At 42.2% G+C, this 23956-nt stretch overlaps 1 pseudogene; it reads left to right on the top strand.

Annotated features, from left to right (window-relative positions):
- LOC149286667 (neuropeptide S receptor-like) overlaps window positions 1-23956 on the top strand; it is an 85087-nt pseudogene that overhangs the window by 39106 nt on the left and 22025 nt on the right.

Genomic DNA, 23956 nt, shown 5'->3' with positions numbered 1-23956 from the left:
CTATTTAAGGTCTAATTAGAAGATGACCTTGAATATAAGACAATTGTCTTATAATCGAGCAAATACGGTATTTCACCGCAAAGATTTTCACAGCAAAGATGTAGATCAATAGCATTCCATCGCCTTCTTGACGCCATCACTATGTTGCATTGTTTAAATGTTATTGTGTCTATACATTTAGCGGCAACTATAGGCTGTAGTGATGTTGCTTGAGTTTCAAAACAAGTTAAATTAAAAATATATTTTTGAAACACGGCACAAATCACTGAAAAATAAGGCCATTAGCTTACGTCTTAATTGTAAATACTAACACAGAAAAATCAACATATTTAACTCAACCTTTTGTAAGACCTTTTTAATGTTAAATTTGTCTTTTTCTTTGCATGGCCCTTTTCTTATTTTTTTAGTTTATTCATTTTCATTGTTTCATTATTAACTAATTCTATGTTTTCATTATACATCATATTCCCCTGCATATTATGTATGTAAGTCCATTTGTCATTCTTCTGTTTTCTACTACATGTCCTTCTATGTGCTTTAATGTAAAGTAAAATATGAGAAACAACTTACTCGAAAAAGAATATATAAATAGAAAGTAATTTAACATAATTGCTGCATCATCTTATATTCTCAGTGATTATTAATAGCAGTATTTCAGAGTAATTATGGCTACTGCTAAAATGTGTTTAATCAAACAAGGGGTCTGCAGTACACATTTTAAATAGTGTATTGCTTCTCTCAAAATCAAATCAAAAGTCATAATAGCAGTAAAGTTGTATTCATTGCAATGTAATAATATGTATTATTATGTCTACATTCTGCATTTTTTTATATGTATATTCATACCAGGAGATTTTTAGGCTACCCGCAGCCCCCATGGCAGGATGCAGCCAGGACTACCTGCTGACATCACACTGATGTCACGGACCAGTCAGCTGATGTTAGTGGGCGTTCTGAATGCTAAAACAGGGCCAGGGGATTGTCGGGAGTGTCGACCCAGAGAAACAGTGCTTCTCCCAGATTATGTGTAGATGCCAGAGCTGGGCAGAACAGAATTTATTTATGATGGTGAACGGTGCTGTCAAAATGCTTATAACCTGGCCTAAGTATATGTTGTATGGCCATTAAGGGAATTACACGGCCTGTAACAAAATCCAAAAAAGTACATGCCTCAGCTTACAAATTGTTGGGGTCAGGGCACTAGCCCCAGTTTTGTTAATAAGACCAACACTTAACATGTCATTAAAATTTGCATGCTTCAAGACTTCAGGTCAGCAGGAGTACACTGATTCTGGTGTGCAAAATGGGGGCAAAATGTTAGTTACCTATAATAGGAAAAAAGGATATGACCACCTTAGTAGTAAGGTAGTAGTAAGCTCCCAAGAGCAATGCTCCCTCTTCTGCTATTGCACAAGTTTGTTAGTGTGTCAATTTAAATTATTTTTCTTGTAACAATACTGATGCTATGTAAAAAAATATAATGTGGTCTTTAGCTAGTAACGGCTGATGGGAGCTGCAGCTACTATTTCTACTATTGCTGCCTTAACATCACAGTAGTATAGTATTCTGAGGTATTACTAAAAGAGGGTAGTTAGAGGTGAGTAGAAAGGGACATAAAAGAAAACAAAATAGGACAGTTTCCCTGCAGTGGTGTTAACATTTGGCACTCAATGTGCTGTTATTACATTTGTTATGATGTTCAGTCAACTAAATGAATGGCTGAGAATCATGACATGTGCATCCCAAGGCAACTGCAGTGCCAATTCATAATGATATAAAAACACAGCTTTGACACTGTAGTTGTACTCCCTTTTCCATGATGTTTAATATACTAGACAGGCTGAGAGTAATGGGAGCCGGAATATTATGTAACCATATGGAATACATTTTCACAATAATACTACCTTGTGTCTGCAGCCTGCAAACTGTGTCTCTGCCTAGGTGAGTGGGTTGTGTCTATAAGAAAGTAGCTAGCAGAGTAAAGGGGAGATGATCAGAAGAATACAAGAGAGCAGACCAAACTACTCTGACAGCAGAGGGGTGTACAGAATTAAATAAATAAAAAACCTGCCAACTACCAGGTTTTTTATTCTGCCCCTACTCCAAACAGCCTACTGTTTCTACCTCCCCTACTGCTGCTCCATTGGGCCTCTGAATTTCCAGAGGAAATATTTAGAAGATTAGAATAGACTTAGCTTATTTTGCTAAAGTTTAATGGCTTCTTTGTATGACTTCATAGTTTTATTACTATGGTGAGTAGTGTAGGTGCCAAAATGGACAAGAAAGACAGCAATCATACAACTATCACCAATGGACATTCACTTTGGATTATCTATTATTCTCTGATCTTGTATTTAGTTTTATATTGTTTCACTGCATGTCTTTTCTTACTTTGTCTATTTTTTAAGCAATCATACTTTTGTTATCCCTGTAATCATTTCAAGAATATATCATTTGTCAATTCATTTGTGCATTAAGTATTTTTCTTTACAACTGAAATTTGTCAAGGTGCAATTTACATTATATTCAGTGTTGCCTATGTAACTATGGGTACAGCTTGTTCAGTTATGAGACAAGAGCATTAAAATTGTATTTGCTACTTGAAAACATACCAAATGCAAAAACAGAATATTAATATGTTAACCCCTTGGGCACCAATGTAATTCTCAGTTTGTCGGACACTAAAGACTGGGCCAATTTTTGTTACGTTTGCTATAGTTAGATCTGCACGACAAACTTATAAACAGCTTACAATTTATATAGTTAAGCAATGTGGACTGCATGACAGATCAGATTAAAAGCCATAAATGTATTAAACACAAACTAGCTAAAATTAAAATACAAATGTACACAAAAATTATGCCCTTTTTGCATCTCTGTGGTACAGAGATGTTTGGACTATAATTCCATGGTGAAAATTATTTTGTGTACGGGTCATCAGAACTGAAGTGCCCAAAAGAGCATTTAAAAACTATTTCTATAAAAAAAAATGTATATAAGTATTTTTTTCTAGTTTATTAATGGAGGAGGAAGACTTGGCAGTGTGGGCACCAATGATGTCACAACGTCTGATCTCTGCCTGTAATTGCATTTTTGCTCATTCGCTTTTCATGTGATATGAGAAATGCATGTCAAAAGCATTTTTACTTCTGGAGCCCCACCTGAGCCCATTTAACATATCTTTAACAGATGGCTTGTGCCAGGACCACAATCTCTGAAGGTCTAGCACATTATTGTCCAGCTGGATGCCTATGGGCCTTATCCAACACTCCAGAATTTTTTTTTATATTTTGTCTTTTGTCAGAATAAAATAGTGTCCCATGCATGGTGCACAGAGTGCATATGGTTTTTATATAAGTATAAAACTTTTTGCAATAGGCTATTATTTATTAGCTCAAATGGGACTAATAAACTACATGGCAACCTAGAAACCAAAGCTGGATTAAAGTATTTATCACAGTTTTAAAACATATTTCCATTTTTTCAGAAAAAAGAAAAAAAATGTAACAGTGTCAGTTAACATACAATGCGTGATTCCACTCCACTGAAAAAGTAGAAGGGCCCCCTCTATCAGGGACTGGGTTTATCAGGTAGATGAGATAAGAGCTATAGAGGATTTGGTGAAAACAGGCTGTAGGACAATATGAGACATATTTGGAAACCTGGTTAATCTGGATCCACTTCACCTCTTCTGTGGAGTTCGGTGTTCTGCTGGGGCAGAGTCCCACTTAAGGGGCCCTCAGTCCCTTCTTATCTGGCTCTCTCCAATTAAATGCTTAAAATACTACCCTCCCCCTTTTCTCCCCTTCACCTTTACCTCTTTCTATGTCCCGCAGGTGCATAATGGAACCTATGATTGGATGTCAGTGGCATCTCCAGCTTTCGTATTTAGGGGGGCACATGGGGGGACAGGGGGCAATTATAAAATGCTGCATATACAATATATATATATATATATATATATGTGTGTTAGACATCCATTTTTAACTACATAATATGTACTTATCTCTTTGAAGTAAAGACCTTATTTGAAATATGATTTCAAAATAACAGCTGAACTGGCAGTTATTTTTCATTCTTTAATATTAGCCCCTGCTTCTGATATATATATATATATATATATATATATATATATATATATAAATATTAGACCCTGCTGCTAATATATATAATTATTAGACCCTGCTGCTAATATATATATAGATATATATATATATAATATATATATATATATATATATATATATATATATAAAGTCCAAAATTAACAATTGCACACCAATCACCACTTTTTTAGCCCGGTGCCAAGTAGCTGCAACAGCAAATCATATAACATCCTAAAATAGTTACCGGCACTCCAGGGACTTCTTTAAATAATCACTCCAGAAACTGCAGGTCCTGATGAAAGTCTAATAAACAGACTGAAACGTTGATTAGGATTAGGATTATTTAAAGAAGTCCCGGTAACTATTTTTGGATGTTATATATATATATATATATATATATATATATATATATATATATTAGACCCTGCTGATAATATACATAAATATTAGCCCCTGCAGCCAATATATATAACTATTAGCCCCTGCAGCCAATATATATAAATATTTGCCCCTGCTGACAATATATATAAATATTTGCCCCTGCTGCCAATATATATATGAATATTTGCCCCTGCTGCCAATATATACCCCGTTTCCCCGAAAATGAGACATACCCATAAAATAAACCGTAGCAGGATTTCTAAGCATTTGCGCAATATAAGCCATACCCTGAAAATAAGAAATAGTGATTGGCGTGACTATGCAGCATACCGGCGCGGAGCGGTAAAGAAGACAGACAGCCCTTCTCATCTGCCCCATCGTGACAGCTGAATAAGACATAAAACCCTGTATTTGCAGGTATACATAAATAATGTATGGAAACATAGCATAGCAGGTATAAATCAACAGAACACACAAACCCAGCATTGCAGGTATAGATCAACTGGAAATCACATGTAAACTCAGCACTGAAGGTATATAAACAACACATGGAAACAGCACTCCAGGTATTGATCAACTGAATAAGACATACAAATCCTGTATGTGCAGGTAAACATAAATAATGTATGTAAACATAGCATAGCATATAAAGATTAACAGAAGCATAGCATATATAGCTCAACAGAACACAAAAAACAGCTTTGCAGGTATAGATCAATTGGAATTCACATAAAAACTCAGCGTAAAAGGTATAGATAAAACCCCCTAAATTACAGGCATAGATCACAGGTTGCACACCTCAAAGCCAGCCCTGGCATCCACACTGCCCACATAGAACCTGACCAGCACCCAAATTACACACACATAGGACATGACATTTTTGTCCCCAAACAGCATGAGCCCAGCATGAGTCAACATTGTCCCCAAACAGCCGAGTGTACGCCATCTTTGTCCCATAAACACGCTACCTGTGCCATCTTTGTCCCATAAACACCCTGCCTGTGCCATCTTGGTCCCCAATGCTTAAACACCCTGCTTATACCATATTTGCCTTTTGACAAATCAATTATACACCTATGATTCACACAAACACTTTTACAGTCACTCACTAATTCACTTTCATTCACACAATCATTTATTCTTTCACTCTTTCACACAAATTATTTACATATTCATTAATGCATTCTCACAAATTCAGTACTTCTCTCACTCATTCACACAATTCATCCACACATTCATTCATTTATTCTCTCACTCATTCACACAATGCATCCACACATTAACCCATTCACTCTCTCTCTCATTCTGGCTCTTTATTTCAATATTCTTGCTACCCTCATTTCTCACTATCTACCTCCCTCCCTTCTGCCCTATCTACCCCCTTCTCACTGCCTCCTGCCCTATCTACTCCCTTATGCCTATCTACCCCCTCTTCACTATCTACCCTCTCCCCCCTTCGAAGTTCACTTATTTTGTGGAGGTTCGGCCCGCGGTGTGCGCTGCTTCACTGCTGAGTGCTGGGAATATGACGTCATATTCCGGCGCTCAGCGTGAAATGCCAGCACCGAGAGAGAGGCCTCGCAGAGAGGCGCCAAGTGGTTGCTGAAATCGTATTCCTGAACAACTGCTCGTCGCCTCTCTCTCTCCTCCGGCTGTGCAATAAAGAAAAAATAGTGTTTCATTTGGGGGGGCACAACATGATGTAGGGGTGGCCATGGCCCCCTCTGGCCCACCCTGCCAACACCACTGTTGGATGTACCTTAGAGATCCAGCCTTTGGCCTGAGGGTTTCTCATGCGCTTGTACTAGCAAAGTCTCATATATTGTTTGCTCATTTTGATACTTTGTATCATTGACTTGTTTTCGCTTAACTGTGTGATAATAGTATATACTATTATTCTTTATTGTATACGTATGATGCCTGCTTTGGCTGTTTTTCAGTCCCTTTTTTTTCTGTACCCCTTCCTCTCTCGCTGCCATTCATCAATACAATACATACATACAATAAATCAATACATTTTTATTTAAAAAATGAATATATCACTGCCTTTAAAGAATGACACTAATGAGTCTAGCAGTTTTACATAAAACCATGATGTTTGTAATAGAGTTCAAATAAGATTAAATTAATTAACATATCTAGATCGCATTCTTAACAGCCATTGTCTTATAAAGATAATATGCTTTCCATACACAAAATGCCATGTTACCATGGTTTAAATGAAGAATGTTGAAGCTTTAGCAAAGTGGTATCCAAGCAACACACATTGAATGTGATAACATTTCACTTCGTTTTAGTATAGGATTTTTAACATTATTTAGGCATTGTCGGCAAAATATGATTATATATCATACCCACAAACATTTTACACCCATTAAAAAAACAAATCAAAGAAATACCTAAGTTTGTTAAGTTACAGGTAGTATTTCACAGCAAGGTAGAATGATTTTGAAGCCGTTGACAGCCTTTTGAAAGAGGAAAGGCAAGCTAAAGACTATAGTATTAAGTAGTATATCAGATTATTTGGGACAATTACAGAAACATTTTACATACAGACAGTAATATTGTCATCATGTGTCTTGTTTGTAATGCACCAGCACTAGCCTCATCTAAACTTCAACAGCTATAGATACATCAATTCAGATATAGAAGCCAAAGCTATCAGAAGCTTTTTTTCAGATTAGCATTAGGTGTATTATAACAACAGAGAATATATAGATTTAGTAATAAATAAAACTATGATGGCACTTAGGCTGAGTTGTCACACATATATCCCCATAAAATATGGTATGATTTTACGATAATAATTTAAAGGTATAGAACATTGCCAGTAATTGACATTTGCAGATATTTCTGCATAGAGTAAAAAAAATCTCAGATTTAGGCAATATATTAACATTGCATATATGTCACATACATCACCCTCTATAATAAATTACAATATGGTATGATTTTACTGTGGAGTTTTACTGTCACATATATCCTACTCTATAATATGTTATACCGGTAACATGTTGTGATTTTACCGTGGAAAGTTAAAGATATAAATACCTAAATATCAGCATATTCCTTGAATTCAACATTTTCCAATATTTCTGCATATGGTAAAAACAAAATCTCCCATTGAACCAATATATTTACATTGCATACACCTCACACACATATCTATAATATATTACAATTTGGTATGCTCTTACTGTGGACATTTAAAGATATAGAGCCCCAAATATCAACCATTTCTTGAATTTAACATTTGTCCAATATTTCTGCATGGGGTAAAAGAAATTCCCTTTGGCCCAATATATTTACATCGCAGTATGCAATGTGGGAGCTTTTTTTAGTACCCTCTATATTTTTTGGAAGATAAACACATATATTTCTTTATATCTATATCTTTGATTTTCACAGCACACACACACACACACACACACACACACACACACACACACACACACACACACATATATATATATATCGAGTACTAAATTATGAAGGGGGTGTTAGGTATATGCAGTGTAAACATATTGATCCAATGGGAGATTTTGTATTTACCCTATTCAGAAATATGAGAAAAATATCTTAACATAATGAGAGTCATACTGTGTAGACCATGCTGGCTGGACTTGCAAGGTTTTATGTTTAGAAGTTTCAGATTTCAAAATAATATTTAACTATATTAATGACATTTTAACCCATGTAAAGTTATATGTATATTTAGCAACGATGTGCATGGCAAGCAAAGTTGATTTGCTTTTGCTGCATTTGTTTTTGGACAACAATTTCATTTCCAGCCCTTTTTTTATTTGAAAGTGAAATTCAAGGGAGGGGTCTGTACTATGTCTGGTACTGATGAGGGCTCTGATATAACACCTGCATGTGCATAATATGGGTCATAGTACACAACATCCCTAATATCCCTAATATCCCATTAAGCTCATGCAAAACACTTGCTCAGGCCCCGACCAACACAGAATGTGAATAAATCAATGGGTGCATGACTGATTTCCCCAATATTTGAAAAATTAAAAGAACTGATCCCCCAGAGTAAGGAATGTGATAGAGCAGAAGCACCAGGACGTCACTCACTTTACATATTGAGTGCTAGGTAACCTAATTTGGGCAGATTGACTTTCAATGTGTGGGGGAGAGTTGTATATGTAGTATATGTATATGTATATATATATGTGTCGCACAATGCAAACCCACAAAGTCCCCATCTCTAACTGCTTTCACCATGGTAGCTCTGGGAGCTATAGATTTTGGGACCTGTACACAGACTGTGAGGAAATGCTGCCACTACAGGGGTCTACAGGGAATGGTGCCTGGAGATGGACTATTTGGATTTCCCCAGCGGCTCAGTGTACTCCAGGGAGAAGTGGCGGTCTGAGTATGTTTGAGTATTGGAGGGGGGGGCATGAAGGATTCATGGAGTGGCTTCTAACCTGCCTGCCGCATCACCTCAATTAGAGTTCTGTCTTGTTATAGGGATAAGTCTCGGTGCTGTATTGCTATGCTACAGTGCCACCGGGGATCCTGACGAAAGGTGTTTTCCGCTAGCTCAACCTGCTAATTGAAGTCTTGTATTCCTGGTGGCTATGGGGAGAAAGAAGGAGAGTCTGTATCCAGTTGGGGTATGGGGCGGTGCCCTTACAAACACCCAAACTGGATGGATACGTGAGCTCAGTTTCCAAAGTGACACAAAGTGGCTTAAAAGCCATTATTTCAACCCAAAAATACCCTAGCATACCTGGAGACCGTCAGGAGCATTACTTGAGATCATCCCAGAAGCTACCACAGTACGATTCCAAAAGAGAGAAGCTGGGCGACGATCAGCCTTTCCTGTCTTCGTAAACTAAAATTGAAGAAGGCGATGGTTAAATAGAACAAGATGCACCTATCCCACAGATTATTTTAAAAACAATGTTATCAGAGCTACAACCTTTTATGACAGACGCAATCAAATATTTCCTATCCAAGTCCGGAAAGGGTCTGGACCAAATGAGCAAGCAAACATCATCTGAAGTCCAAAATGGAAGAATTTCTACATTTGTTTAGTGACCTGACAGCAGCGGCAGTGCTGAAACGGAGAGCTTTCTCATCAATAACTATGGAGACACAACATTCCCTATAGATGGGGGTTCCCCTTGAAGCTTGTTAACAAGCCTTCCACACTGATGGAAAAGTAATTGTAACGGGTTCACCAAGAGAGCTGTAGTAACTCCCAGAGATCACCCACATGTATCCTCCTGTTGTCCCCGGAATCACTTCCAGCACCAGTCAGCATGTGCACCTTGGAACCCTGCTATGTGTACCCAATAAGTAGACACACAACTACCTTGAACTGAGTACAGCAGGAATGAATAGTTTATTGTTGTAAAACATAGACTGTTATAGCCACAGAACTTAATTAACATAAATCAACATTGATAAACAGGTACATGTAGACAACCCAACCTTTAATCCCCTTTAGCTACTGAATCTCCCCCTGGTAGCCATCCTGTTAATGGGATTAGTTTACACAATGGAGTTCCTGCCAGTTTGGCAGCCAGGCTGGAGCCATCTCTGAGTACCTTGGGGCCTTGTATGACAGGTCATTCTGTCACATATCTTCCCTTTTAAAAAGAAGACTGAACTGGGGCCAGACCCCAACCGGGTCTGCATCCAGTTCAGTCGGGGAGCACAGCTCCGTCGCTCCTAGAGTTGTGGATGCAGGGGGCTGGCAAAGGGCACCTGTCCTACTAACCAGTCCTGGGGTGCACTTAGAGACTGGGGAGTTCGGGTCCCAGACGGAGACAACAGTCCCACTCACCAGGGCAGGGAGACAGGGTCCATAATCTGCGGGTAGCAGGCTTGCTTTCAGTCCTCTCCAGGGGCCCCAGTGATGGACAGTTCCGTCACACACTCCATCACATATCTCCCTTTTCTGGGGGAGACTGACGTCTGATAAGACCCCACACGGTTTGACTCCAAAGTCAGTCTGTATATCCGGACCACCACTGCCAGCCACAAATTGGTACTCCCCAAAACAATTTAACAAAGGACCAGTACTCACCCAGCCGCACTCTGCTTCTCCCAAATAGTGTAACTGCCGCTGGGGAGAAGGGCCAAATGTGCCTTCTTCCTGGAGTCCTCTCAGCCGCTGGGGAGAAAACAGAGAGGCTGGGGTCCCTTCCATATGGGGTTCTGGGCTGACTGCTCGGCACCTATGGGGACTGCAGGTGGCGACCATAGTCCAATCCACCTGCATGGTACAAATGTTTGTATGATCCTCGGCGAGGGGAGGAAAGCCACATGCATCCCGTCCTATATACTCCATCTGCTGGGGAGAGATGTCGATCTGCCTCTCTCCCATTGCCAACACTTCTGCTGGGGATACAGGATCCATAGAAATCACCACCTATGGGCAATATCGCGGGGGTAAAGCCAATGGAGCTGGGGTCACAGAGGGGAGCGGGCAGAGGCTGCATTTGTAAAATCCAGGGGCAACCAACTCTATGACTGCCTGACCAGGCCCTCCTTGGTTACTGCGGTCAGGCTTGGGAACAAGTGGAAGGGGTGGGCAGAGGCCAGCAGCGCTCTGCCTCGAAGCCAGCAGTTCAGCTGGGGGATCTGGCTGGGACATGCAGGGGGGGTCTTGGTCAGTTTCTGGGCCATATTGCGGGGAATAGGGCAAAGTGTCTGGGGTGGGGGAAGGGAGCGGGCAGAGGCCAGTTGCGCTCTGCTCAGATGTTTGTGCTTCTGGTGGGGGCACAATACTCACAGGATCCACTGGAGCACACTGCTGACCACGGTCAAAGAGTTCTCGGTAGGCCTGCTCCAGGAACCATTCTTGGTAAACCAAATAATCAAAATCAGCCCACAAGTCGGGCAGGAAACAGGGCACATCTGCAAGAATCCCTTCCCTGAACTCCCGGATCTCCTCGCACCGATATTTCGATGGGCTCCCAAATTCTCGGTCCTCTTGTAGGCTTTCCATTATCAATCCCGGGCCGCCAAAGTCATCGCCCTCTGGCATGTAGTCATCCTTCAGCTCTGGAAACCACTGCACGGCCTGCCAATACAGGGCCCGGTATCCACAATCCACAGTCATTTCAAGTGGAAGCAACTTCTCCAACTCAGCCACCAAGTCCTCTCGGGGCTGTTCTCCCAGGTATTGCATTCGCCAATCTAGTTGTAGCACGTACCATTCCTTGGAGGATGGGAGGACTATTCCCCGGACACCCTGGTCCACTCCATCCAGGCATTTATGTAACTTGCGACTCTGCTGTGCACCAACACGTCCTGTAGTGCTGGAACCATCTTTGGCTTGCTGCTGGTATACCCGCTGGTACTCCGCTGGGACGTTTGCAAGGAGGATCCCGCCGCTGCCGCCAATGTGACGGGACCGACCTGTACCCTGACTGGGTACTCCCGCCAAACGTTGCTTCCTTCGCCCCATGGCCACTGGGGCACCAGAGATTAACCCCTTCACTGTCTGTGGCTAGCCAAAACTGAGCTATACAGGGTGGCTAGGACAATACGCGATCATAGCCGAGAACACAGCTCTTCAGGAACCTCGGCCGCACTGTAATACACCTATATATATATATAGCAATACAGCACCCTACCGCCCTAATAAGGGCAGCACCGAGGCTTACCTCAATTTTTTTTTTTTGTATGGAGCCCGAGGGATGTGCTCCTGGGTGCCGCAACCGTGCACAAGGCAGCAGAAGCCAGACTACAATACCGAGTTCCCTCACGGAGAACTTGGACAAGGGATTGAATTACATCCAATAGACACACCAGGGCATTACATCCAGTAGACACACAAGGGAATTACATCCAATAGACACACAAGGGAATTACATCCTGCCCTCCTTTGCATATGACTGAGTATTACCACTCAGCCCAGTGGGGGGTCTCTACTGTTGTCTGTTTAAGGGGGGAGGGGGCAGGACATGTGGCACCTGGACAGGGTAGCAAACAAGGGGAACAAAAGCACACACCATAATTACAACATATACTGGGAAATGCAGGTATCACAAACAATAACTATTACATACAGACGGTACCGATTAACCCGGGGCCGTCACAGTAATCCTTTTCCATCTGCTTAGAAACTGCCCATCTGCTTCTACAAATATCAGTGATCGAGCTGGAGAGGCGGGAGAAGCACTACTTGTCACCCATTATCCCCAGAGTCCGGCGTGATGAACGCTGAGGCCGCTAGATCGCAGACCCTCTACTTACCTGGTCCTGTTGAAAGCTGCACTGGCTGCCCATGATCGCCCCCTCAAGTGCCTGCCGTGAGGACCTGGAGGGCTAGACTCCAGAGCTGAAGCCGGAAACTCCAGCCCGAGCATCAGTCGCTGCCTATTATAGAGCCATACCGGAGTGCGGAGGCCCTGCCGGTTGGACCCGGACCTTTGTGTCTGCTGGGGGTAATTTAACAATCTCTACGTACTGGGGGAGCAATATTTGCACAGCAATCAAACGGCCAACGCATATCTTATATCAATTGGGGACTTTTTTTGGATGTCTTTTACTATGTGTTTTCTTATGCTCGCCGCCATCTTGTAGTTGCTTTGAGGCATTACGTTGAGACACTTCATTCTTCTTAGGAAAATCCATTGCCAGCTATTTATTGCTTTCTAACTGCTGCTAAGTACTTCAACGCCTAAGTATTTACGATAACTTCAATGTTTATTGGAAGATGCTGGCCTGGTTGACATTGTAAGTTACACCTCCCGCATATAGCACCTCCCTTTTCTGCTGCACAACACCTAAGCCTTTAATCTGAGCATAACCATGCCTAGTTAGTCTGGAACTACCCTGACTCGCCAACCGTGGAACCAATATTCCTTTCCACATGATTCACTTTCATACATTACCCTTTTCATCATGGAATGGATACATTTATAGCCATGCCACAGAGGAAAACTACTGGTAAAACCACCCATATTAATTAACCGAAATCTATCCAACCTCAATAGCTTCTTAAAGCTTTACATGAGTTGCTGGCTGAATCTCTGAACCATCCAAATTCCATAAAGAGGCATAGGAAGGGCCAAGAAAGATCAGACGCCCATGCAAAACATATACCGGTGATAATGCATCTCTTAAATTCCCTTGACAAAGAAAGAATCCTTCAGTGCAAGTTACGGCCAAGCACAGGGAGTTCACTCCTTTGCGTAAAATGGTCTATGAGGCTAAGTGTGATATTGATTGGAATGACAAATTCAAACACCTAAATGAGGCTATGAACACAGTTTACTTAGATTATACAAATAATCCTATGCAAGAAACTAAACATCACTATCAACAAACAAAACACCTACTGGATACCTTTTTTTCAAGTTAAGGCATAATCTCAATTATAGGGCTGAAACAACTAATCGATAAAATCGATAATAATCGATAATGAAAATCGTTGTCAACGATTTTCATTATCGATTAATCGAATAGATTTTTATCGATTAAAAAAAGAGGTTTTTTTCAGAGCAAATGCTCTGAAAAACTCCTCTCCTTATACAATCCGACCTCAAACAGAGATCGGATTATAACACTAGAATCCAGATCCCCCGCAACGCTGCAGGGGACCTGGATTCTCCTCACTGTCGGCCGGTCTCTCACTTCCGTCTCTCTCCCCCCTCCCATACATCACTCTGCCTCTCTACCCGGCTCTGTTACTGACAGGCACTTTCCCTGCAGCTTCATAGAAGCCTCAGTGTAAGTGAAGGGCAGTAACGGAGTCTGTCTGTGCGATGCAGACCCCCACCGGCTGACAGAGGATCATCCTCTCTGTCAGCCGGTGAGGGTCTGCATCGCACAGACAGACTCCGTTACTCACCTTCACTTACACTGAGGCTTCTATGAAGCTGCAGTGAAAGTGCCTTCAGTAACGGAGCCGGGTAGAGAGGCAGAGCGGTGTATGGGAGGGGGAGGAGTCAGATGGGTGTATGGGAGCCACCCTCCCATACACCACTCTGGCTCCTCCCCCTCCCATACGGCACTCTGCCTCTCTACCCAGCTCCCTGGTGTCTTGTCAGCAACGGAGGTTCACAGGAGGCAGAGTGGATGAGGGGGGGAGGAGGCAGAGTGGAGTATGGGAGGGGGGAGGAGGCAGAGTGGTATATGGGAGGGGGAGGAGCCAGAGTGGTGTATGGGAGGAGGCAGAGTGGAGTATGGGAGGGGGGAGGAGGCAGAGTGGAGTATGGGAGGGGGAGGAGCCAAAGTGATGTATGGGAGGGGAGGAGGCAGAGTGGAGTATGGGAGGGGGAGGAGGCAGAGTGGTATATGGGAGGGGGAGGAGGCAGAGTGGTATATGGGAGGGGGAGGAGGCAGAGTGGTATATGGGAGGGGAGGAGCCAAAGTCATGTATGGGAGGGGGGAGGAGGCAGAGTGGAGTATGAGAGGGGGGAGGAGCCAGAGTGGTGTATGGGAGGGGGAGGAGGCAGTGGTGTATAGGAGGGGGAGGAGCCAGAGTGGTGTATGGGTGAGTTATAGTGGTGTATGGGGGGTATTATGAATTTCAGGGCATATAGGCATATCAGGGGGCATAAACATATCTGGGGTAAAAGGTATCAGGGGGCTCAGTGGCATATAGGGGGTATAAGGCATATCGATATTAGGCATATCAGGGGGGCATAAAACAAATCTGGGGGTAAAAGGTATATCAGAGGGCTCAGTTGCATATCACTGGCATATAAGGAGTATAAGGCATATCAGGGGCACAGCGGAATCTGGCATATAAGAGGTATAAGGCATATATGGGGGCAGAGTGGCAAGCTGGGGGTCAGATGTGCATAACTGGGGGCAGTTTGGTAAATAAAAAAAATTTAAACAAGGCTTTTTTCTCAGTTTTTATTAAATATGAAAAATAGTTAACATATGAATTAATATTTACTAATAACTTTGTATTAAAACCTAGTTTGAGAAACACTGTGTTTGGGTTCTTGTAGCTTTTATTATTATGTCAGTAAAATAAGAAGGTGAATAGAGAGAGGCCATTGTGATAAAGAGATGAAAGTGTAAATTGTAAATAAGTTTTTTATTGCAATTTTTGTTCAATTTAAAATAATGTATTTTTTTATCCGATTAATCGATTAATCGACAAAATAATCGGCCAACTAATCGATTATTAAAATAATCGTTAGTTGCAGCCCTACTCAATTAGAATATACATGCTTTGGCAAAGCCAAGGAGGCCCAAACATAGCATTACACATACCACAACCTCCCCCGGTAGGTTGGAAACTACCCCCCCACTTATTATCAAAGCATTTCAGGATCATTTCTCTAGACTCTATGCTGCCACACCTCATGATTTCAGTCGAGTTTGGAGGTACTTAAAAAGGCAGCCCTGGCACAAAGAGATATCCAGGAGGCGGATGGCTCAGGGTCTGAGGTCCGGTCAGCCACATCTGCCTTACACAACAAAAACACACCTGGTCCCAGGTATCCAGCTGAATTCTCTAAATTATTGAAACCGCACATAACACACACTCTTACGTCACTTTACAATAGCATTTTATGAAATGCTCCTGACATTAAGGGGTTAGTAGTATCTAGAACTATCTTGATAAAAAAAAAAAAACAAAGATCCCACACAAATAGATTTTTATAGAACTTGGGGGGGGGGGTGCTTCTTATTGTATTGCCTATGATGTAATGTTGTATACTAGTAGATACTACTAGTATACTAGTAGTATAACTTTCTTTTTATTTTCTCCTCCTCATCTTGGGGGGCCTGGGCATGTTTGAGACTTGGGGCAGGGGGCTATGGATTCAGGTTCCAAAAGCAACGCAACATTTTAACAAGCATTATCTACTTATTTTCTAATGCATTTCACTATACTATCCATTAATATGGATGGATTCAATACTCCCCACAAGCAACAATTGTTAATTCAAGAAGCACACAGAAAGAAGGCCTCCATTATACGCGCACAGGAAATACATTTTGCACAAACAAACTCTTCACCTCTTAAATCCAAATACTACCATAATGCATACCACTCCATGGCTGACACTCAGAAATTGTAGAGTGTTTAACCTTACACATAAATCAGTACATTTTCTATTACAATCTATATTAAGTGACCCCCAAGGACCATATTTATTTTTAATATGTACCATCATTAGAAAAATATACTATATTGAACCTGTATGCTATTAATTCTAATCAATTACCAATTTATTGGCAATGTTTTTACAATCTATCAATAAAAGGAATACAAAAGTTTGAGGACACAACTGCAGTGCCTTCCGCCAAATACTCTGCACCGAAATGAAAATTCTGGGCCGAAATAAAAAAAAAATAATAAAATAAATATATATATATATATATATATATATATATATATATATATATATATATATATGATTGTTAACAGCAATCACACTGCTATCATGCCCAGGCAACCAGTACATGCTAGAACCTGGGCATGATAGGAGTGTGATTGCTGTTTATATATATATATATATATATATATATATATATATATATATATATATATATATATAATACACTGCTCCAAAAATTAAAGGGAACACTAAGATTTCACACCCTAGATCTGAATGAATGAACTAATCGTATGACATACTTTCGTCTTTACATAGTTGAATGTGCTGACAACAAAATCATACAAAAATTCTCAATGGAAATCAAATTTATCAACCCATGGAGGTCTGGATATGGAGTCACACTCAAAATCAAAATGGAAAACCACACTACAGGCTGATCCAACTTTGATGTAATGTCCTTAAAACAAGTCGCAATGAGGCTCAGTAGTGTGTGTGGCCTCCACGTGCCCGTATGACCTCCATACAACGCCTGGGCATGCTCCTGATAAGGTTGCGGATGGTCTCCTGAGGGACCTGGACTAAAGCATCCGCCAACTCCTGGACAGTGTGTGGTGCAACGTGGCGTTGGTGGATGGAGCGAGATATGATGTCCCAGATGTGCTCAATCGGATTCAGGTCTGGGGAATGGGCGGGCCAGTCCATGGCATCAATGCCTTCCTCTTGCAGGAACTGCTGACACATGAGGTCTAGCATTGTCTTGCATTAGGAGGAACCCAGGGCCAACCGCACCAGCATATGGTCTCACAAGGGGTCTGAGGATCTCATCTCGGTGCCTAATGGCAGTCAGGCTACCTCTGGCAAGCACATGGAGCTGTGCGGCCCCCCAAAGAAATGCCACCCCACACCATTACTGACCCACCGCCAAACCGGTCATGCTGGAGGATGTTGCAGGCAGCAGAACGTTCTCCACGGCGTCTCCAGACTCTGTCACGTCTGTCACATGTGCTCAGTGTGAACCTGCTTTCATCTGTGAAGAGCACAGGGCGCCAGTGGCGAATATGCCAATCCTGGTGTTCTCTGGCAAATTCCAAACGTCCTGCACGGTGTTGGGCTGTAAGCACAACCCCCACCTCTGGATGTCGGGCCCTCATACATGTCGGGCTCTGGCAGTGCTCCTCCTTGCACAAAGGCGGAGGTAGCAGTCCTGCTGCTGGGTTGTTGCCCTCCTACGGCCTCCTCCACATCTCCTTATGTACTGGCCTGTCTCCTGGTAGCGCCTCCATGCTCTGGACACTACGCTGACAGACACAGCAAACCTTCTTGCCACAGCTCGCATTGATGTGCCATCCTGCATGAGCTGCACTACCTGAGCTACTTGTGTGGGTTGTAGACTCCGTCTCATGCTACCACTAGAGTGAAAGCACCGCCAGCATTCAAAAGTGACCAAAACATCAGCCAGGAAGCATAGGAACTGAGAAGTGGTCTGTGGTCACCACCTGCAGAACCACTCCTTTATTGGGGGTGTCTTGCTAATTGCCTATAATTTCCACCTGTTGTCTGTTCCATTTCCACAAGTGTTGCTTCCTGAGTGGACAGTGTGATTTCACAGAAGTGTGGTTGACTTCGAGTTACATTGTGTTGTTTAAGTGTTCCCTTTATTATTTTGAGCAGTGTTTATCCCCTTAACGACAATTGCCGGTCCTGGCACGACACGGAAAAGCATGTGCTTTACGACAATTGACGTGCCAGGACCGGCACGTCTTTAAACAGGTGCAGAAAGCGATCTGTTTTCGCTTTCTGCACCCAAAAAACGTTGCCGAATGCCTCGACCTCGAGGCATTCAGCAACGCCGCGATCGGAACGAAGGGGCCATCTCTGGCCCCTCCACGGGGCGTCAAAAACCGCCATACGGACGCCCGTTTTAAAAGCGTTTAGGAGGCGATCGACGATCGCCTCCTAAACTTAAATGGTGTCGCTGGAATGCCTCGATCAGGAGGCATCCAGCGACACCAAACACTTACCTTTCGATGGGCTGTGACCGCTCCGGAGAGCGGTCACAGCCGCAGCTGCCGATGATCTTCGCCATCAAGCAAGATGGCCGCTGCCCTGTAACAGGAACCAACAAATTTTAAAAGTTCGCTAGATGGTCCAGACCATCTAGAGAACTTTGGCTCCACTTGCAGGTTGAATACAGGTACTGCATTCACCATGCAAGTCAATGGAACCCAGCTTTCTAATCACAGTGTGATTAGTAAAAATAAATTAAAAAATAAAATAAAATTAATAATAATTAGAAAAAAAATAGTAAAAAACTAGTAAAATGTAAAAATCATTTCCCACTGATGTCACTATCAGGGGAACCTCCAAGTTGAAAAAAAATGTTAAAATTTTTTTTTTTAAAAGACAAAAAAAATATATATATATATAAAAAATATATTTTTGTGAGCAAGTCCTAAAATTAGCATATTAGCTTAAAACAATTCTCGCATGGAAAGAGTTAAAATACTGGCATATTAAATGCCCGTGGGGTGTCTACTTTTAAAAAAGGTATGATTTGATGGGGTAAATTGAATTGGCCAGGTTCAACAACGTCCCAATTAACACCGGGGGAAGGATGGCCACACACCTAATTTCCAATTAGAAAAATGCACACGTACCAAATGTGGCCTTTTAGTTCCCACAAAAATGACAAACCCATGCATGTGGGGTATCACTGTACTCAGGAGATGTTGCTAAACACATTATGGGGTGTCGTGTGACAGCGGCATATAGCAGGAGCTGTAAATTCATACATAAAGTAGGTGTGTGTGGGAAAAATACACACACAAAAATACTACTGCAAACCTTGAAAACATGCTGGTGGTAAAATGTGTGCATGCAAAGAGTTAAAATACCAGCATTTAAAATACCCTGTGGTGTCTAGTTTTGAAAAATATATGGTTTTGTTGGGCACACTGAAATGGCCCGGCTCAAAGATGTACCAAATAGGGCATGGGCAGTGGATCCCCAAATGCCAAAGTTCAACATTGAAAAATGCGCATGCCCCAAATGTGGCCCTTTTGCCCCCAAACGGCCAGGCAAAATCATTCATGTGAGGTATCGCTGTACTCAGGAGATGTTGCTGAACACATATTGGGGTGTTTTGTGATAGTGACATATACGAGAACTTTTTAATTCATACCTGAAGTAAAATGTGTGTGGAAAACCAAATGCAAAAAAATGACTACCACAAAGTTTGACAAAGACTGGTGGTAGATATGGTGCATGGAAAGAGTTAAAATACTAGCATTTGAAATACCCTGGGGTGTCTAGTTTTCAAAAATATATGGGTTTATTGGGCACACTGAAATGGCCCGACTCAAAGATGTACCAAATAGGGCATAGGCAGTGGATCCCCAAATGCCAAAGTTCAACATTGAAAAATGCGCATGCCCCAAATGTGGCCCTTTTGCCCCCAAACAGCCAGGCAAAATCATTCATGTGAGGTATCGCTGTACTCAGGAGATGTTGCTGAACACATATTGGGGTGTTTTGTGATAGTGACATAAACGAGAACCTTTTAATTCATACCTGAAGTAAAATGTGTGTGACAAAACAAATGCAAAAAAATGACTACCACAAAGTTTGACAAAAACTGGTGGTAGATATGGTGCATGGAAATAGTTAAAATACTATCATTTGGAATACCCTGGGCTGTCTAGTTTTCAAAAATATATGATTTGATGGGGTAAATTGCATTGGCCGGGTTCAAAGATACCCGAAATGGCACATGGGGGGAAGAATTACCAGATTTGGAAAAAATGGCTTTGAAATAGCAAAACGCTACCTGTACTTATTGCCCCATAATGTGTAGAAAAAAGCAAAAAAACATAAAAACATTGGGTATTTCTAAACTCATGACAAATAGTAGAATCTATTTAGCAGGTTTTTTCATTACCTTTTATAGATGAGTAAAAGATTTTTCAACTAAAAGTTAGAAACAGTCATTTTTTTCTAAATTTTTCACCATATTTTATACTTTTTTAGTAGTAAATAATATGATACAATCAAAACAATGTCATCTAAAGAAAGCCCTTCTTGTCCTGAAAAAAACAATATCTAATGTGTGTGGGTTCAGTAAACGGGAAAGAAGAAAATTACAGCTAAACACAAGCAGCGCAGAAATGTTAAAAAGGCCATTGTCACGAAGGGTACAAAAAGTAAAATCAGCCTTTGTCACGAAGGGGTTATATATATATATATATATATATATATATATATATTGTTATAGCATTTTTTTGTCCAATTTTAGTGTGTTACTTACTTTTAATAAAAATGGTTAACACACCAAAAAAAAATCAATAACAATATCATATATATATATACCGTATTTGCTCGATTATAAGACGACCCTGATTATAAGACGACCCCCCAAATCTGAATATTAATTTAGGAAAAAAAGAAAAAGCCTGAATATAAGACGACCCTATAGGAAAAAAGTTTTACCAGTAAATGTTAATTCATCTAAACTATTTTTTTTTAATAAAAGCTATGATTGAGAAAAATATTTTGGTTTTATTTCCTTCTATTTTCCAACCTGCCCCCCAGTTATGCACATCCGCCCCAGAAATGCCTTATACCCCCTATATGCCACTGTGCCCCATGATATGCCTTTTAACCCTATATGCCACTGTGCCCCATGATATGCCTTTTGACCCCCTAGTGTGCCACTCTGCCTCCAGAAATGCCTTATACCCCTATATGCCACTCTGGCATTTAGAGGTTTAAAAGGCATATTATGGGGAAGAGTGGCATATAGGGAGGTTTAAGGCATTCAGGAGTCAGAGTGGCGTATAGAGGGTTAAAAAGGCATTTCTGGAGGCAGAGTGGCATTAAGGGGCTTAAAAGGCATTTCACAGAGCACTCTGCCTCCAGAAATGCCTTATGCCCCCATTTAACACTCCCCCCCACACACACACACTTACCGGTGCTTCTGACTTCCCTGTCGTGCTTCTGACTTCCCTGTCAGCCGGGGCAGCGTGTAGATCCCACGCGCTTACGCTGCAGCCAGAAGGAGGCGTGGCTAGCAGCAGGGGTTGTCTGCGTCAGAGATCAGAGTTCCCCGCACCGGTGCCGGTGCCGCAACGGTGCGGGGAACTCTGATCTCTGACAGCCGAGGAAGGTCTGCCCGATGGACGCAGACAACCCCCGCTGCTAGCCACGCCTCCTTCCAGCTGCAGCGGAAGTTGTCTACGCGAATCGCGTAGACATCTACACGCTGCCCCAGCTACACACCGGGGACTCAGAAGTACCGGTAAGTGGGGCGGGGGGGGGGACAGGAGGATCCAGGACCCCTGAAGCTGCGGGGGATCTGGATCTTAGTCGTCTCATAGTCAGACCTATTTGAGGTCTGATGATAAGACGACCCCGATTATAAGACGAGGGGTATTTTTCAGAGCATTTGCTCTGAAAAAAACCTTGTCTTAAAATCGAGCAAATACGGTATATATATATATGTATATGTATAATGTCTAACAGCAATCATATAGGAGAGATGATTACAGGCTCCCTATGCCACAGACACTCATATACTCATTAATTTACAGATACTCATTCATTCCCTTAATCACACATACTTGCTCATACTTATAGTTGCTAACTTGGCCACTTTTATACTTCTCCAGCCCCAATTCGATTGCATGGACTGATAGTATAATTCCAATGGAGTTATATTTGGAATTTATATGGAATTGTTTTGGTGATGTATAATAGTAATTCTATTACACTTTAAAAAAAAGTCTGTGTAAGCCTTCCATTGTGAATAATGCCCCAAAATATAAAGGTGTGGGGCACTATTTCTACTTCAGTTTCTATAAGAGCCACTCATATATCGGATTAAATAAAGAGGGATAACAGAAAGGGCAAAGAAAAAAATATCATAGCATGATTATTATTTTATTAAGCTGTAAGGTTAGTTATTTGTAGACTTGTGCATTCGTCTTTGGGCAAACATGAAAACGAACACGAAGAGTGCATTTTTGTGTTCGTTCTGAAGACATGAAGAAGAGAAGATAGCGGCGGTAAAACGTAGACGAAGACGAAGACACACAACATAAACAATCTTCGTGATCGTCTTCGTCTACTAATCTGCCTGGTCCCTTCCCCATCTAGCCTAACTTATCTTCGCGGCATCGCAGGAGCTGACGGAAGCGGAAATTCGTAGGTTCGCCTTCAGGGGGTTACAGGGCAGTGCGAGTGAGCCTATTGGTCACCTGCAGGGACCTCCTCTGGCATCAACCAAGTCTAGTTATTTGTGTGCTACCGTGTTTCCCCGATAGTAAGACACCCCCGATAGTAAGACGTATCGGGAGTTTCAGAGGGGTCAGCTAATATAAGCCGTACCCCGAAAGTAAGACATATGTCTTACTTTCGGGGAAACACGGGGGATTTGCCTACGGCCTACGGCCGCATTAACGCAGGGCATAAGGGGCGCCTGCCCCTTAGGCCCGCCGCACCTGCGACCGGGTCCGCCACTCTAAGGGGCCGGGAAGTCCCCACCAAGGCCGGCCTTACGTGTCTGCGGCCGCACAGGATTTAAATTAAAACATCGGGGTTTTTTTTTTAACTTTATTTAACATCCTCCATGTTAAATAAAGTTAAAAAAAACTTTATTTAACATGGAGGATGTTAAATAAAGTTTTTTTAACTTTATTTAACATGGAGGATGTTAAATAAAGTTGAAAAAAAACCCCGATGTTTTTATTTAAACCCTGTGCGGCCGCAGACCCCTAAGGCCGGCCCCTTAGAGCAGGGCCGACCTTTGGGGTGTGCGACCGCACAGGGCGCCACACTCCAGGGGGTGCCAACCTGCGGCACCCGGCACCCCTCCAGAGACGGACAGTAATGTCCGCCGCTGGAGGAGCAGGCTCGCAAGGGAGCGGTATCGGAGGTCTTTAACAGACCTCCGGCTCCCTTGAGTGATTTTAAGCCGGGTTCAACCCGGCTTAAAATCACTCAAGGGAGCCGGAGGTCTGTTAATGACCTCCGATACCGCTCCCTTGTGATCTGCGCGGCAACAGCTGTTGTGCGCCGGGGTTTCTTGTCAGATCCCGGCGCACAACACTGAAGCCGCGCCCACCGCTGTCCGTGCCCTCTGACCCGGAAGGAGACAAGAACTGGCGAAGAGGAGGAAAAGAAGCTGAAAGAA

Source organism: Sceloporus occidentalis, unplaced genomic scaffold (genome assembly GCF_023333645.1).
Source record: "Sceloporus occidentalis isolate IW3139 unplaced genomic scaffold, rSceOcc1.0.p SCAF_67, whole genome shotgun sequence".
Lineage (NCBI taxonomy): Eukaryota > Metazoa > Chordata > Lepidosauria > Squamata > Phrynosomatidae > Sceloporus > Sceloporus occidentalis.
Note: the sequence above shows the minus strand (reverse complement) of the source record. Positions and strands in the feature narration are given on the sequence as shown.